The sequence below is a fragment of the Episyrphus balteatus genome, chromosome 3 (assembly GCF_945859705.1).
Source record: "Episyrphus balteatus chromosome 3, idEpiBalt1.1, whole genome shotgun sequence".
NCBI lineage: Eukaryota > Metazoa > Arthropoda > Insecta > Diptera > Syrphidae > Episyrphus > Episyrphus balteatus.
The window spans coordinates 66,104,736-66,121,468 of NC_079136.1; the positions used below are offsets into that span (position 1 = coordinate 66,104,736).

General features: G+C 28.4%; 1 protein-coding gene across 2 annotated transcripts in view; it reads right to left on the bottom strand.

Annotated features, from left to right (window-relative positions):
- Positions 1-16,733, bottom strand: part of LOC129915457 (octopamine receptor Oamb) — a 166,964-nt gene that overhangs the window by 24,246 nt on the left and 125,985 nt on the right. The gene's annotated exons all lie outside the window — the stretch shown is intronic.

Here is a 16,733-nt window from a genome sequence, read left to right on the forward strand (position 1 = left end):
TTCTACAGATTTCGATTACACAAAATGCAAAACATGGCAAATAATGTCCTAATTTTGGAACGAAACTAACGGTACTTGTCATAGGACTGTTTTTTTTTTAACTACTTAACCGATTACAACAAAACTTTTTTAGCCCTAAAACTTAATAAATAATACTTTTTAATTTAAAATTATGCAACATTTTTTTTTTACATTTAATATTTCGAAAACGGATTGATGATTTTGTTGAAACTTTGTTTTGTTTTTTTTTTTTGTCGACTTTTATATTCTTTTTAATGGCATACCAATTTTTTTGTAATTATTTCAAAATTTTCATACATAAAAAAAAAACAAATATTAATTTTTTTTTCTAAAAATGTTTGGTATGCCAGTAATTAAATTGCATACCCACTCAATTTGGATTTCAAAACATTTGAAAAGGTGTTCTCCCTTTTTTTTAAAGAAATTTTAAACTATCTATTTTACTAAAATTTTGTTAAATTTCTCATAAAATTAAATTAAAAATATTCTTTAATGAATTTTTTCATAAAAAGCTTTTATGTTTTAAGAAATTTTTTTTTTTCGTAGGAGAAAGTACGTTTGACTGAGTCGTGCATTTTATTCTATAAACATGCATTGTAAGAAAGAACAATTTTGAAAATTGTAAGATGCGTTCAAAAAACTTATAACATTTTCTCTATAAAATAATTTAAAAAAAAGTATTATGCATTTGAAATTTTTTAAAATATTCATTTAATTTTCGAAAAAATTGATTTTTCAAAAAAGATATCAAATATTTTTGTTTTAAATCCAAGACTTTATTTTCCGTGTTTTTTTTTATGCTACAGAAAACATAGTCGAAGCATTTGAAATAAAAATTATATTTTTTACATAGCATAACAGTATTTTCTGAGAATTGGTTTTATGATCTTTGCATTTCCAAAAAAAAAAAAATAATAATAGATTTTACTTAAAATATAAAAGCTTGAAGTTGAACTCTTCATTAGCAAGATTATATTTAAAACAAATTCATATGAATTTGAATTTCGTTTTAAATATTTTCTTCCTTAACTTTTTAAACTAATTGTAAGAAGATGTAAAGGATTCCAATGAAATAATTAATTTGAATAAGAAACTTTGTTTTCTTACAATAATTAAAATAAAATGCACGACTGAATCGCACGTATACTCTTGTTTTTATAGGGTAAATTTTAGAAGAGTAGGGAAGAGTAAAAATTAAAGTTTTGAGTTTGTTTAATAACATAATGAACTTTGTCAGAAGAGGATTTTATTTAAATTTATTTTTAACCAAAATTTGGTTGTGTTATTTTGTAAACCTATTTTCAAGTCAATAAATCCAACAAAAGTAAATTTATGCCCACATTCAAGTTTTATATTTTTTTTTTTGTTGTTGTAATTGATGACCAAGCTCTATGCTTTTGAGAAGTCACTGGGATATTCTTAGTTTTTGTCTTCTTCTATCTTATTCATCATTTATATAGGACCAGATAACCTCTACTAATACCAGATTATTTGTTCATAAAATATAAAAGAATCCCTAAGCCAAATTGTCGTATAGCACTCAAATGTCAAGTAGGTCCTTATACGACTCAGACGTACAAAGGTTTAACCAATATTTTATGTCTATAAACCTATTTCTGGACCGCACAATCACAACAATTGATTGAACCTTCCCTCCACACAAGTTCATTAAGAACGGAAGAAAAAAAATGGATTCCCTCTTCGATTATAGCTTCTCTCTAAAGCAATTACAACAACAACAACAACAACATACACATAAGTTATAAAAATTCATTATGTTGATAAAATTAATTATACCTGATCAATATTGTCGTTTTTGTTTTTGTATTTTTTTTTTATTGGTATAGAATAGGCAAAACAATATATTGTCAAATTTGGCAAAGCTTAATAGGACTCAAAGGGATTGATACATGAATTATTACAATGAAGTTATTGTTTTTAGGGATTTGTTGTGTGTGTGTCCTTATGAATGAAATGTTGTGTCCTTTGATGTATTGCTAGGGATATTTTTGGCAGGCTCTTTCTTTTTTATTGTGTGTTGAACAATACAATAAATCTGTTGGAACTCATAATTATGTTTTTTATTGCTTTAGGGAATTGCTGTAAATTTGTTGCTTATGGATGGACCTGGGCCTAGATATATAGCCATTGCTTGGGTCACTTTTGGGATAGGTTTTTTTTTTTGTTAAGGGTTTATAAAAGAGTTTTATTCATAGTTCTTTTGGGTGAGAAGAATATTGAGGTATAGATATTTGAGGAAAAGATGTATTTTGGAGTAAATTGTGGGGAAGAAGATAAATACAAAGGTAAATAATAATCCCTTAAAATATATTCATCAGAGAAAATCTCTGTATTAAAACTATTTCAACCAGAATGACCCCCATTGTTTGAAGATCCCAAATGACAAAATCTGAAATGAATTGTATTGTGTGTGTGAATTCGAAGGGGGATTTTCTTTTCTTAATACCTATTGGGCTATTTTAAAGGTACAAGGTGTTTCAATAAATGTGTTTTTATATAATTATGTTCAAGGGTAATAACTCGAGGGTAGTACCTCGGAGCGTAACAGTTAGTGCTATGAACTGTCACGCCAGAGGTACAAACCAAGCCTTAATCTTGCAAGTGTTTAATTGTTTAAAAAAGTGTTTCCAAAAAAAAAAAATGTTTGCTCTTACACAAATTCTTTCTTTTTTACTTGTGATATAAGAACTTAGGGCAAGTTTAGGATTCAGAAAAATAAATCGAACTCCAGATAACAATCAGACATGTATTACTATGATGGAGAATGCCAAACAAGTGAGTCCAGCAATTCTGTGTGTCTGTCCGTCTGTATGTACCTCGAGCTATAGCCTAGGCCCTAGGGGAAAATTTAGAATTTTTATTAGGACCATTAGGACCTACCAGTTATATAATGGAAATAGGAAAGTTAATTAAGTTTTCAAATGTTGGTGTGTGTAGTGTTACATATAAGAGCCTTCTTTTGCAATAAACCTGCCATAGAACGATTTTTTTTTATTTACGAATATCTCTTATAAGACTAACCCGATTTCAACGAACATTTTATACAAAAGCGTTTAAATAGCCGTAATATTAAAATAAAAAAAAACACACATTTTTTGAATTTTTAAAAATTAAAAAAAAATTTATTTTTGACAAATCATTTATTTGAAAACGTTTCAGTGAAATATTTCGAAATCAATAACACTGTGATAGTTTTTAGAACTTTTTTTTTGCAACAGAGCGGAGACACATCGATTCTAGTTAATTCGAGTATGCTGAATTCAGTGGTGGCAACTGTTTTGAAAGTTTGGCTCAAGTTTTGGAGCAATTTCGAAAATAAAATCTTAGGTCGGGGCTATTAAAATACTGATAATTTCGAATAATTAAGTTTTTTTTAAGCAGTTTTTAGTTTAGAGAAAAGCTATTCCTGTATATAGCTATATGTTTAACACTATTCCAACCTAGGTTGTTATGTTTCGGTCGCTTACAAAGCATTTTACAAACAAAAACTTCACTTTTTCATGTTTTTTTTTATTTTGTTGACTTTCAAAGCCTTTAATATGGAGGCAATTTGAGTTTAACATTGATTCGGGATATTTTATATTATTTAAATAGCATATCATTCCAAAAATGAATAAAATACTGCAAATCTGAAAAAGTTCACTAGTGAAAATCAGCCTACTAAGCTACGGAAATGTATTAAATAACACTGGTAAGCAAAATTAAACTTTTTTTTTGCCACAAGAACCAAAATATACTTTTCTGACGGTGAAAGGGGTGCTGAACTCGAATCCGAAGCCATACATATTTATTTGGCTTCCTTTTTTTAAATATTACAGTTATAAAAGGGAAAAAACGTTATTTTGACTGCTTTTATCCCGACATGATGTAAGTATATAAGAACGTTTTTTGTTTTTCCAAAAACTGTTTAATTCATTAATTTATTTTCTGATATATCTTAAGCTTAAGCTGAAAATCCAAAAACTATCTTAATTTAATCTTAAGTTCACGTTTTGATACATTTCCGTGGCTTAGTAGGCTGATTTTCACTAGTGAACTTTTTCAGATTTGCAGTATTTTATTCATTTTTGGAATGATATGCTATTTAAATAATATAAAATATCCCGAATCAATGTTAAACTCAAATTGCCTCCATATTAAAGGCTTTGAAAGTCAACAAAATAAAAAAAAACATGAAAAAGTGAAGTTTTTGTTCATAAAATGCTTTGTAAGCGACCGAAACATAAAAACCTAGGTTGGAATAGTGTTAAACATATAGCTATATACAGGAATAGCTTTTCTCTAAACTAAAAACTGCTTAAAAAAAACTTAATTATTCGAAATTATCAGTATTTTAATAGCCCCGACCTAAGATTTTATTTTCGAAATATCTCGAAAACTTGAGCCAAACTTTCAAAACGGTTGCCACCACTGAATTCAACATACTCGAATTAACTAGAATCGATGTGTCTCGCTTCTGTTGCAAAATCGAACTATCACAGTGTAATTATTTCTTCAAAATTTCACACCAACTTTTCTTGAAAATTGTTAGAAGATTTTTATATATGTAGGAACAGGAAGGTACATATAAAAAATTATTTTTGTTTTTAACGGCTAAGGAATTTCAAACATTATTTTCTAAAAATTCCATTTCATACAATAAATCAGATGGCATACTTTGTTTTGTGATCAAAATAAATTAATGCGGTTGTTTCGTTAATTTAAAAAAAAAAAAAACAGATTTTATATATTTTCTACATTAGATACTGGTGAATTTCCTTTATTAAATTAAATGATAATTTTCCCTAATTTTTTTTCATAAAACGCTTTAAGATAAGAGCTTCTTTTTTACCATAAGATTTTATTTATGTAGCCTTTCAATAAATTTTGCATGTTTGAATATTTGTAACACTTTGGTTGAAGTTTAGTTTTTTTTTTATCAATTAGTTTCTTGTTTTTGATGTCAACCAAAAGATCCAAAAATTAACAGGAAGTTGAATATAGAGATGAGCTCGCTTATATCAGCGGTAATCAAGTATAAATTTCTGTTAAAATAGAAGCTGAGTGACATTAATCGTTTTCAAGGTAGGCCTAAAAACTTCTAGTACATGCAAATGCAGAAACACTAGCATTCAGTTGACCTCAGAAATGGAACAATACAAAACCGGGAGGTTTGCTGTAGATTTTTGAAGTTAACCCGGCTAACCGCACAAGCTGATCACAATTATGAAGCAGATACGAGGGAGAGTTAGGATTCCTTTAACATCGAGATCATAACAGCGCCGAATGAATTTTATTTTTTTAATCAAAGGAAGTAGAACAAGTGACATTGATTGAGGCAATGTTATAGGAAAATTAACTGGAAAGTTAGGTAGCTAAATTTCTGTTCAGAAAATGATGTTGACGAAATGTCCGGTCTCTAAAACTCTTTCCTACACGTGACCTATGACTCTTATTTTTTATGACAAATAAAAATAATCCATTGAAAATTTGTTGACGACTAATGATTGAGACTAGTTCTAGTCACTACATTTTTTTCCAGCAGAAAGTGAAAAAAGCTTCTTCGCTCCTTATTCCTATTCTTTTCAAAAATGAACAATTAACGCAGCAGCTATATGGATCTCTAGTCTTCGATTTATTTTCAAAGATATATTCAGCATAAATGTGAAGAACTTCAGCTTCTTGGGACTTTAAGTTCTTCCAGTCGTTTAATTGACAAACAATCTAGTTTATCACTTCTGAAATGGCGGGTGTTGAGAAATCAAAATCTGCACCGAAATTTTCTACAAGATTGCTAATTCTATGTCTTCATCCTAAAGATTTTGAGAATGTCGGCAAAAATTGTTGTTGATCAAAATCTATCATCAAATGGAATTTTATCTCTCATAAAATCTAAATTGATTCACTGTCAGTTGTCTAATTTACATTTTATTTGATCGAAGAAGAATGAATGCCACATTTTAAGAAATTATTTTTGTCTTCAATCAGTCTTCTTAAAAATGAAACAATCCATCTGTCATGACACATGACTGTGTGAATTCTACGAAAACATTTTTCAACCTTTTAAAAACCTTTCAAAGCTGTATAGTTTTCGTAGAGCAATGTGGAAAAGTCCTTTGAGCTCTGCATCTCTCTCTCCCTCTTGAAAACCAATTCAATTGATTGATTTAAAGAATCCACCAAAATAATAAAACATCTTCCATTTATGTTATTATAAAAGACGTGTGCAATCTTTATCTTTATCTGCTGCATCACGACGACCGACGAGTATAATCTCATGTTTGCAATATAAATCTCAATTTTTCTCAAAAACACTTTAACCGCAATAGACCAAGTAAATAATATCAAACTCAACTTTCCACAACATCTTGGAGCGTGGAGCACAGACATCCTTATACACATATACAAATAAATCGATTCCTTTAATGTCCTTATCCCACCAGCAATTCCAATCAAACAAAAGCTTGTGGGATAGTCGGCAAACGAACGGCAAAGGCTTTTTCTTGTTAGTTAAGAAAACTATGAACAATCTACAAATCCGTCGACGTCCGCCCGCGTTTTGTGAACTTAACCGAACCGCATCAGCTTCCCCCCTCCGTTTGTTTCCTACCATCCAGTTTCATTTTTCTATATCCATCCAATCCATCTCTCAATCCTAAAGCCCATCCCTATCTATCCGAAAGGAACAAGTTGAAATACAAAAAAATCACATTGTTCTAACATTCGTTTCCTACAATTTCTTAGGAAATACTTTTGTCAGTCCGCTCGTTCTACTCCCTCACATTCTTCTACGATCTGAACCACCACCGCCATTGTCCCTTCTTCACGGGGTGTACAAGTACATAGTTGTCATTCGCTTAATGCCACACATTTTGCTTGAAGCGGAAGAGGAAACCAGGGGATTTTATTCCTTCTTCTTCGTCGTCTTCTCGGTCTTCGGTCTTCGTGTTTGAAAATTCGCATTACTACTTATCCTACAGGGAATTTGTCGAAGCAGATTTGGAATGACAGAGACATTCCGTAGAATTGTTTCGTAAAGTATTGGAATTCCTTAGCAATTATTTAATATTGTTTTGTCCGTTTCTTAAGTTCGAAAATAAATTCAAACTAAGAGTGGGAGGCAGAGAGGCTTTTCTGAGACTTTGAACGTGGACATGAAAATGGCTATTTTTGTTGTTGTTTTTTGTATAATGATGATGATGAAGGGGGCGCCACCATCGCCAGTGTGCTGCTTGCTTGTGGTAATTTTTGATCTTTATATCTTCGCTCAATCCAGCGTCCATCATCAAACCTAGGGGTTTTGGGTATTGTCCCCCTTTTTTTTTTGTTGGTTTGTGGTCCTTTTTTGTTTCTCTACAATTTTCCTTGTGGATTTATATCCTGGGACTAGAACTAGGACTCGGACTGGGATGAAAAAGATATTATTATTATTATTTGTGTGTGTTTGTGTACGTTTGTTTGTTTGTATATAATCAAGGTTTTAATGTATATATTTAGGAGCAAAACTATTGAACTGCAAATAACGACCCGATGCGGTTATGTGAAATTGTTGTACTTTATTATTGGCATTGGTATCAATTTGTCTTTGGGAAATAGCTATATTTTAATGATTTTTGCTCTTTGATTTTTTTGTTTTTATGTAGATAAGGTAGTTAGAGGGAAAAAATGTCCTTTTTTTGGTTTGAATTTATAGACAAATTGAAAGCGGTTTATTGGTGGTGGACTTTTGGAGTTACACACTATTATTTTTGGTTTTTGACATTTTTTTTTTGTAAGAGAATTTATTTTAGATAAGAAATTATTTGGTTAAAAGATGGATGTTTGTGATTATTTTTAATTTGGAGAAATGAATGTCATTAAAGTAAGTGGATTTTTTGACGTGATAACGTCTTATAAATCGATGAACCATGGCAGCCACCACAAAAAAGTGACGCCATCTAGCGTTACACTCTCGCACTTTCGCACTGCGGCAAAAAATTTAAATTCAAAATTAAAAATAAACTATTAGAGATACAAAAATCTCCTAAAGCTTATTTGAAATATAATAATCTAAAGCCTAATCCAAATGAAGGATTTTTAAAAATTCCGTCATTTAATAGGGTAAACAGGGGTAAAACGGAAAGATGAAATTTGGGCTAAAATCTAAACGCGTGGTTGTAGAGAGTTGTATCTTTTTGTTATAAATAGAGGAGACTGATTTAAGGATAACTGCATTTCAGAAAAAATTCTAAAAAATTCTGGAACTCCGCTATAACGTTTTGTTTGAACGTTGATCAGGTGTTGTGGGTATGACAAAATGTTGATTATGGGTAGGGGAAATTTTTTTGACAATTCTTAAGGTGCCAGGTGAAAGATAGGGATACGGATTTTTTTCCAACACTCTGCGTTTCGAAATATGAACTATTGAAAAATACCTACTTTTTTAGGGGTATTTTTGGGTAGTTTTTGATTATTAGCTTCTTTTTGGAGCGTTCAAAAAATCTCAAGTTATATGGTTATGTAGGGCTGATAAATGCGCATACATGTGCAAAAAATTGGAATCGTTAAAAGAGTTTTGACTGAATACTGAGAAAAACAAGTTTTTAAAAACAGTTTTTTTGGCCGTTTTTAACCGATTTTCATCGTTTTTTATTTTCACCTTTTTTTCTTTAATAGATAGAGGAATATTATATATGGAGTAATAATAGACCATGACTACGACTATATGTGTGCGAAATTTCAATCATTTTCGTAAACACAATTTTGAGATAAAATTTTAGAATTCAACAGGTTATAACTTTTTACCAAGAGCAGATAGAAATTTGATTAAACATTTATGAGCATCCTGATACAATTACCTTTCAATTGGTATATCACACATAACGCTAGACTAACTACAAGCCACACAATGTTAAATCAAGAAACTTGCGAAAAACATCATACCACCAGTGGAGATCTGTTGCCCCCCTAACAGCCACCAGTGTGGGAAGTACCGTAATCTCAGTCTGGAAATTCCACATGGTTGACTTTAAAAAATTCTAACTTCTCTTGTAGGCATCTTTGAAATGAGATTGATACATTATTTGAAAGGTGAAACAATAAGCTTTCACATGGTATAAATTTTTTTATAGGTTGTTAGGGGAAAAATTCATTTAATAGCATGAGAACATAAAAATAAATGTTTTTTTGCTTTTTTTGATGAAATTTCATCGAGTTTAAAAAATTCTAGCTCTTTTTGTAGATGTCTCATAGACTTGATCTATATATATATTTTTAGCTTAGACAATGAGCTTTCAGGTGGTGTAAAAATTTTTATAGATTGTTAAAAAAATGGATTTAATAGCGTGAGAAGATAAATTTACATGTTTTCTTTGCTTTTTGATGAAAATGATTGTTTTAAATAAATTATTTTAATACTATTTGCTCATTGTAAAAATTTAAAAATGGTTTTATTATTTAGAAGAAATATTTGGCTTTTTAATAATTTTTTTGTGAGCTTTTAAAATAAAAAAAATTAATATAATGACAAGAGAAAAAAGTTATTTTTTTAGCTTTTTCTTGTAAATTATGATTGTTTGAAATAAATAAACCCTTCAAATGGCTCATTTTAAAATCACACAACCTGTTTTCTTACGACGTTATCACGTAAAATCATCGTCCGTAAATCGGCTTTACAGACAACCTCTTTTTTGGAAAAAAGATAAAGTGAAAAGGGAAGTTTTAATAATTAATGATAAAGAACTATAAATTGAATTAAATTATAATTAAGATTTAAACAATTTATTGATGTTTAAGAAGTGAACAGAAATTTTTACGGATTAGGTTTTAAATTAAGTGGATTACTGCATGGTTCTTTGTTAAGATCACTTCGGTCTAAAATTAAGCAGACAAATCTTAATTTCTTGAATGTGAAAATTTAAAAGAAATCAACTTAATTTAAGTGGGGAATCACCTTATTTTTATGTATAAACATTTGAATTTAAAAAAAATGCAGCCACTGGGGATCGGTTTTACAACTGTTGCAATATGCCATTTTTAAAATTTGTTCAAAATTTAAAAATTTCATTTTTTTCCTAAGAAATTGAGTTTTTGACATGATAAGATAACGTCTTATAAATCGATGAACCATCCACGAAAAAGTGACGCCATTTTCTCCGGTTCCGCATGAAATTCTATATAGCATAAACTGTATTTTTAAAAATACAATCATTAATAGGGTAAATAGGTGCAAAACAAAATTGCAAAAAAGGAACTATGTATTTTCTTAAGGCGACATTGTCGTAGAAAGTTAAATTTTTTTTAAATCTATAGATAAGGTATTGAAAAAATTCTAAAAAATTTCAAAATCAAGTTATGAAGGGTTTTTAAAAACAAAAACATGAGATAAACCTTTGACAAATGGTTATTATGGGTAAGTGAAATTTTTCACAGAAATGTGTGTGTTATAGCAATCTAAAGTAAATAAAAAAAATTAGAGGTTTGACACGGATTTCTTCAAAATCGATGCGTTTTGAAATATGAATTTTTGAAAACCAATTATTTTTGTTAGCGATATTTTTAGGTGTTTTTATATTTTAAGGAACTTTTCTAAGTGTTCAAATTTCAAACTTATAGGTCATAAAGGTATTGGCTATAAGCATGCATGTGCAAAAAATTGAACTTCTAAACTAATTTTTAACCGAATAAAGAAAAAAGCAAGTGTTTTTGCCCCAAATCCCTTGACCTTTTTTAACCTTTTTTTATTTGTATCTTTATTTTTTAAAAAGGTAGATAAATGAAAATCATATACAAAATTGTAGTTTTTTTTTGTATAGGTATATGTACGTGATATGATTGAGGCATTTTATTAAAGCTAAAACATGATTCAGATAATATAAAATTTGCTATACCTAGGTTAGGTTGTTATATAAAAAAATGGACATTAGGGTGATGAAAGAAAAGAAAGTGTAATTTTTCTAGTTTTTTTTTTGATGAAAAGTGATTGCATTCAAATATTCTAACTCTTTTTGTAGATGTCGTGCAGACATGAGTGAGGTGAATATTTTGAACTTAAAAAATAACATTTTATAAAATTTGTTCAACCGTGTTATATACAAAAATGGATTTAAGGGTGATGATTTGTTGCCTTTTTTATGAAAAATTTATACTTCAATAAATCATTTTTTTTTTTAATGTTACTTAGGTATATTTTTTGTAAGCTTTTTATATAACAAAAAAAAATGTATGTACCTAATGAAAAAAAGGAAGAATAGCTAATTTTTTTAGCCTTTTCTTTAAAATTATGATTGGACTCAAAAAATTATTCTGTTTTTCTACAAAACATAAAGATATAGATATGTAAAGTCTTAATCTTAAGTTTAAGTGCTATACCTACTATGATATGGTATTATTATCTTATAAATTTTTTAACAAGAAAGTTGACAAAAAAAATAATCTTTAAATCATTTTTTTTTATAAAAAGCACACAGCCTGTTTTCTTATGATTTTATCACGTAAAATTATTTTCCGTAAACAGACTTTTCAGAAGCCACTTTTTTTTTTATTTTCAATTTGAAGTATACCTTAGTACTTTTGTGTACGACTTATAGTTTAAAAGATATTAGGTACATATCAACATAAGAAACACGAATGCTTTCAATACAAACATTTGTAAAATTTTAATTTTAACTTAATTTAATAAGAAATGTAAAACTCATTTTTAGAATTCAGCTTTTCAAAATTCTAGCAGAAGGTTTGTATCCGATCCTTATTCCATTCCATTTGTCTGCTTAACTAAGTGTAGTTGTTATTCATTTAGTTGAACAACTATTTTCGCTGCACCTGAGATTTGAACCAAATAACATTCTCCTCTCAATTGTAGCTCTTAAGTTTACCTCTTTTCATATTGTTATTCGTCTCTTTTATGTTTTTGTTTCTAAATAATCTATCAAACCTTGCCGCTGGTCAAAATTAGTTTATGGTAATTTTTACGAATTACTACGTATGTATGTTTCAATACTTGCAAATATTTTTCCAAAGCAATACAAAAAGATATGAAAAATGTTAAAAAAAGCGTATTTATACCATTTTCCAAGTTTTAAAATTTAAATTAAATTGATTGTTTATCAAAATTAAACAAAAATGTTAAAACCTATTAAAAAGCCAAATATAAACTAAAATTTTAATACTTTATTACTTTGTAGGAAAATATAAAAATAGTCCAGTAATTTTAGGTTTTATCTGCGGAAAAATTCCTACTGGGCTGAATTTTGGTATACAGCTTAATGACGGCTTTGTTATGAAGATGTGAAAAATCGACATTGATATCGTGTCCGGGTTAAGAGTTATAGGGGTCAAAAGGTCACAAAAACTGGTTTTTCACGATTTTCAGCAAAACGGTAAGTCTTATCAAAAAATTTTCAATGCAAGAATTGTAGACCAGATTATTATATATAAAAAGTGTCACGACACTTTTTTTCCTAAGACCCACCGTTTCTTAGGTATAACGATTCAAAAAGTTGAAGTTTAGTTGTAATCGTCATAATCCTATTCCTGAAAAAAAAACTCCTAACTGAAAAGTTCCTGAAATTTCATTTTTTTTTTGGCTTGAATTTCGTTCCTCAACTGTTAAGAATATGGGGAAACCAAAAAAAAATGGAAATTTTCGCCATTTTTCCGATTGGGGCCCTTCTCCCGAAACCATTTCCCTGGGAATTTTTGTTTGGAATATGTCTGAAAATATACAGGGTGTGCAATAGAGAATGGACAACCCTAAAACGGCTTATAGCTACACTTATGATTGTTCTAAAAACAGATAGAAAAAAGTTCTATCGCAACCAGTTCATAAAATATGGACTTTTTTTCGTTCAGTGTATTTTAAATTTTATCATCTTATGTTTTCGTTCACTACAACCACGAATGAATGAATTTTATTTATTTCTTTTTTTTATAATTTTCTACAATAATTGGATGAGTACATAAACACTTTAAAAATTTCATAGCTATTGCACATTTTCGTAAAAAAAATTTTGAAATCTGTTTTTTGATGCAAAATGTAAAAAAAGTATTTTATGAAAAATTTTAAACACCTGTGGTATAAAATAAATCTATAGAAACCTAGGTGGCCAACTTTCTTAAAAATATTCTGGTATAAGGGAAATATTTTTAAGAAAGTTGGCCACCTAGGTTTCTATAGATTTATTTTATACCACAGGTGTTTAAAATTTTTCATAAAATACTTTTTTTACATTTTGCATCAAAAAACAGATTTCAAAATTTTTTTTACGAAAATGTGCAATAGCTATGAAATTTTTAAAGTGTTTATGTACTCATCCAATTATTGTAGAAAATTATAAAAAAAAGAAATAAATAAAATTCATTCATTCGTGGTTGTAGTGAACGAAAACATAAGATGATAAAATTTAAAATACACTGAACGAAAAAAAGTCCATATTTTATGAACTGGTTGCGATAGAACTTTTTTCTATCTGTTTTTAGAACAATCATAAGTGTAGCTATAAGCCGTTTTAGGGTTGTCCATTCTCTATTGCACACCCTGTATATTTTCAGACATATTCCAAACAAAAATTCCCAGGGAAATGGTTTCGGGAGAAGGGCCCCAATCGGAAAAATGGCGAAAATTTCCATTTTTTTTTGGTTTCCCCATATTCTTAACAGTTGAGGAACGAAATTCAAGCCAAAAAAAAAATGAAATTTCAGGAACTTTTCAGTTAGGAGTTTTTTTTTCAGGAATAGGATTATGACGATTACAACTAAACTTCAACTTTTTGAATCGTTATACCTAAGAAACGGTGGGTCTTAGGAAAAAAAGTGTCATGACACTTTTTATATATAATAATCTGGTCTACAATTCTTGCATTGAAAATTTTTTGATAAGACTTACCGTTTTGCTGAAAATCGTGAAAAACCAGTTTTTGTGACCTTTTGACCCCTATAACTCTTAACGCGGACACGATATCAATGTCGATTTTTCACATCTTCATAACAAAGCCGTCATTAAGCTGTATACCAAAATTCAGACCAGTAGGAATTTTTCCGCAGATTGGGCTTAAAAATGACTAAAATGACTGGGATAAAAGAAAAAACAACTTGTTGAATAAGTTAGAAGAATGTCAATATTTCCAATCTTAATTTTAAAACGTTTAAACCCAAAATAGAAATTTGCATTCCGATTTATTCAATAAATTTAACTTTTATCGCCCTTTAGTGCATTCAAAGAAAGTTTAACTCTTAAGAGACTAAAAGTTTTATATTTGTTTCCACTTATATTGGTCTTGCACGTACGAGTAGGTAAAGGTAAAAGTTTCCAAGTTAGAGTTCAGGTGTATAAAGTAAACAAATGTTTCCTTAGAGAAACCCTTTTAATTTTCTTTTGTGGATATGCTACGCATGTAGCATAATTTTGACAACTTACACTTAAAGTAAATTTTTGGGTAAGAACTAAGCTGGTAGTTGTATTCATTGGCATGAATTGATATGGTCTCTTCTTATGAAAGGACATTATATGTAATATTTTAATTAACCAAAGTGAATATTTTCTTTGGAGTTATTTATTTATTTTAGCCCTGATTTTTCAATCGTCAGTTAGACTATCAGAAGAATAAATGTCAATATAAAAAAAAAAAACTTTTATTCCTAGGAATTAACTCTATCTGAGGTGTATCTGACTATTGAAAAATTGTCCCTTAAGAAACTTATTACAAACTTTAGTAGAGTAACTAAAGCAAATTATTAGGGAACCCGGCCGAACAGCTCTGATTTTGACGATTTTTTTTTTCAAACGTAGGTAATTAAAAATACTTTAAAGTCTATAGATTAAAAATTGCCGGTGTTGCCGTATTGTTTTTTAAAATTAAAATTAATTTTTTTTAACAAAACCATTTTTTTTGCTTAAATTTCATAAAACAAATGATAGCAAAAGATTCTCTAGGTAATTTAAGGAAAATATATAAAAGGCAGTAAGGGACAATCTTCCATCGTTTAAGCGATAAATGCAATTTTCTAACATTCTGACCTCAAACACAAAAAAAATATTTTGAAAACAACGGCAACACTTACAATATTTTAAAATACATTTTTAAAAAGCCAGAAGCTCATTCTTATCTCTTAAATTTAAATCCACTAAATTTAATCAAGACTTTTTGAAAAAATGGTCCTCAAACTCAGAATTAAAAAAAAAAATGTTATTAGAAAAATTTAAAATGACTTTTTTCCAAACTTTTTCTAATAAAATATGAATTTATTTAAAAAAATTTTTTGACCATAAATATTATCAGTTGAATTTCGAAGCAAAAAAGGTAAAATATATAACACTTTGAAAAAAAAATGAAAAATTACATCAATTTCAATGGTTTTTTTTTTTATTAAAACTGAATTTTTGCATTGAAATAATTAATTTTCTCAAAGACTGTGGTAAATAGGAACTTTAAATTTTTGCTATTTAACTTTCAACAGTAAGGGTTATTAAATGAATAAAAAATAATTTTATGTTTAGATGTTGAACTTTAAAAAAAAAATAAGTTACATTTTTTTTCAAAACTTTTATTAAAAAAAGTTCTTCGAAAATGAAATACTTTTTAATTTTTTTCATAAACCGTAATACATATTGACATTTTTTTTATAATTTGAATATAATAAATGCGGCCAAAAAAAATAAAAATTTATGCATTTTATATTACGACCAAGTTTAAAAAACTACATGTTAAAATTTTTTCAATAATTTTTTTTTTTCAAAAATCTGAGTTCAATTACCATTCTTTCAAAAGCCGTTCATTCAGTTAATTTAATTTTAATTTTAATTTTACATATATGACTAAGCTTCTAGCTTTTAAAAAATGTATATTTGAATATTGTAGGTGTTGCCGCTGTGTTCAAATATTTTTTTTTGTGTTTGAAGTCAATTAATAAGAAAATTTCATCTATCGCTTGAACTATGGAAGATTGTCCCTCACTCCCATATATTTTTTTTCCTTGAATTTCTTAGACAATCTTTTGGCATCAATTAATTTATGAAATTTAAGAAAAATGTTTGAAAAAAATTTGTTTTTGTTCACAAAAATCTTCAATTAATATAACTAATATTTACAATTTTTGAGCTTTAGTTACTCCACTACTTCATCATTCTCTATTTCATTTCATAAAATAAGTACGAAAATAGAGATTTTTAAACAATTTTCTTCAAAGTTATGAAGTAGTGTATCCATTTCTTTGGAATCCCTTCTTCTTACAATCAAATGAAAACCCCATCACTTAAAATGATTGTGATAGGAGTTTTTTTTTCCCAAAAATTACCTCTGTCAAAAATATCCTAAAGTAAAGAAGAAAAATCCAAAATCATCAGTTTGGATTTATAAATAAACATTCCATGTTGGTTTTGATGCGGTTATGGTTGTCAGGGTTAAACAGATGAGTTTTTTTTTTGGTTTGTATGATAAATCTATCCTCATTTTTATTTGGATAAAAAAAGGTTTATATTTAAAAATAGCACATACATTTTTTTTTAAGTAGGTGTAGTCTAGCCTCTGTATGTATTTTTATTTGTATTTTTTTTTAATGCTCGAAATAAGTAAAGTTCCATCAAAAGATGAGGACCAGAAAAAAGATTTTCACTTTTTTTTGTATCCTTGAACAAAGATTCAAATAAACAATACAGAATAAATATTTGTTTTATAGTGGTAATGAGACTTCTCTCGGTTTCGTTTCTTAATTTGTATGTTAAAATCCATCAAAACAGC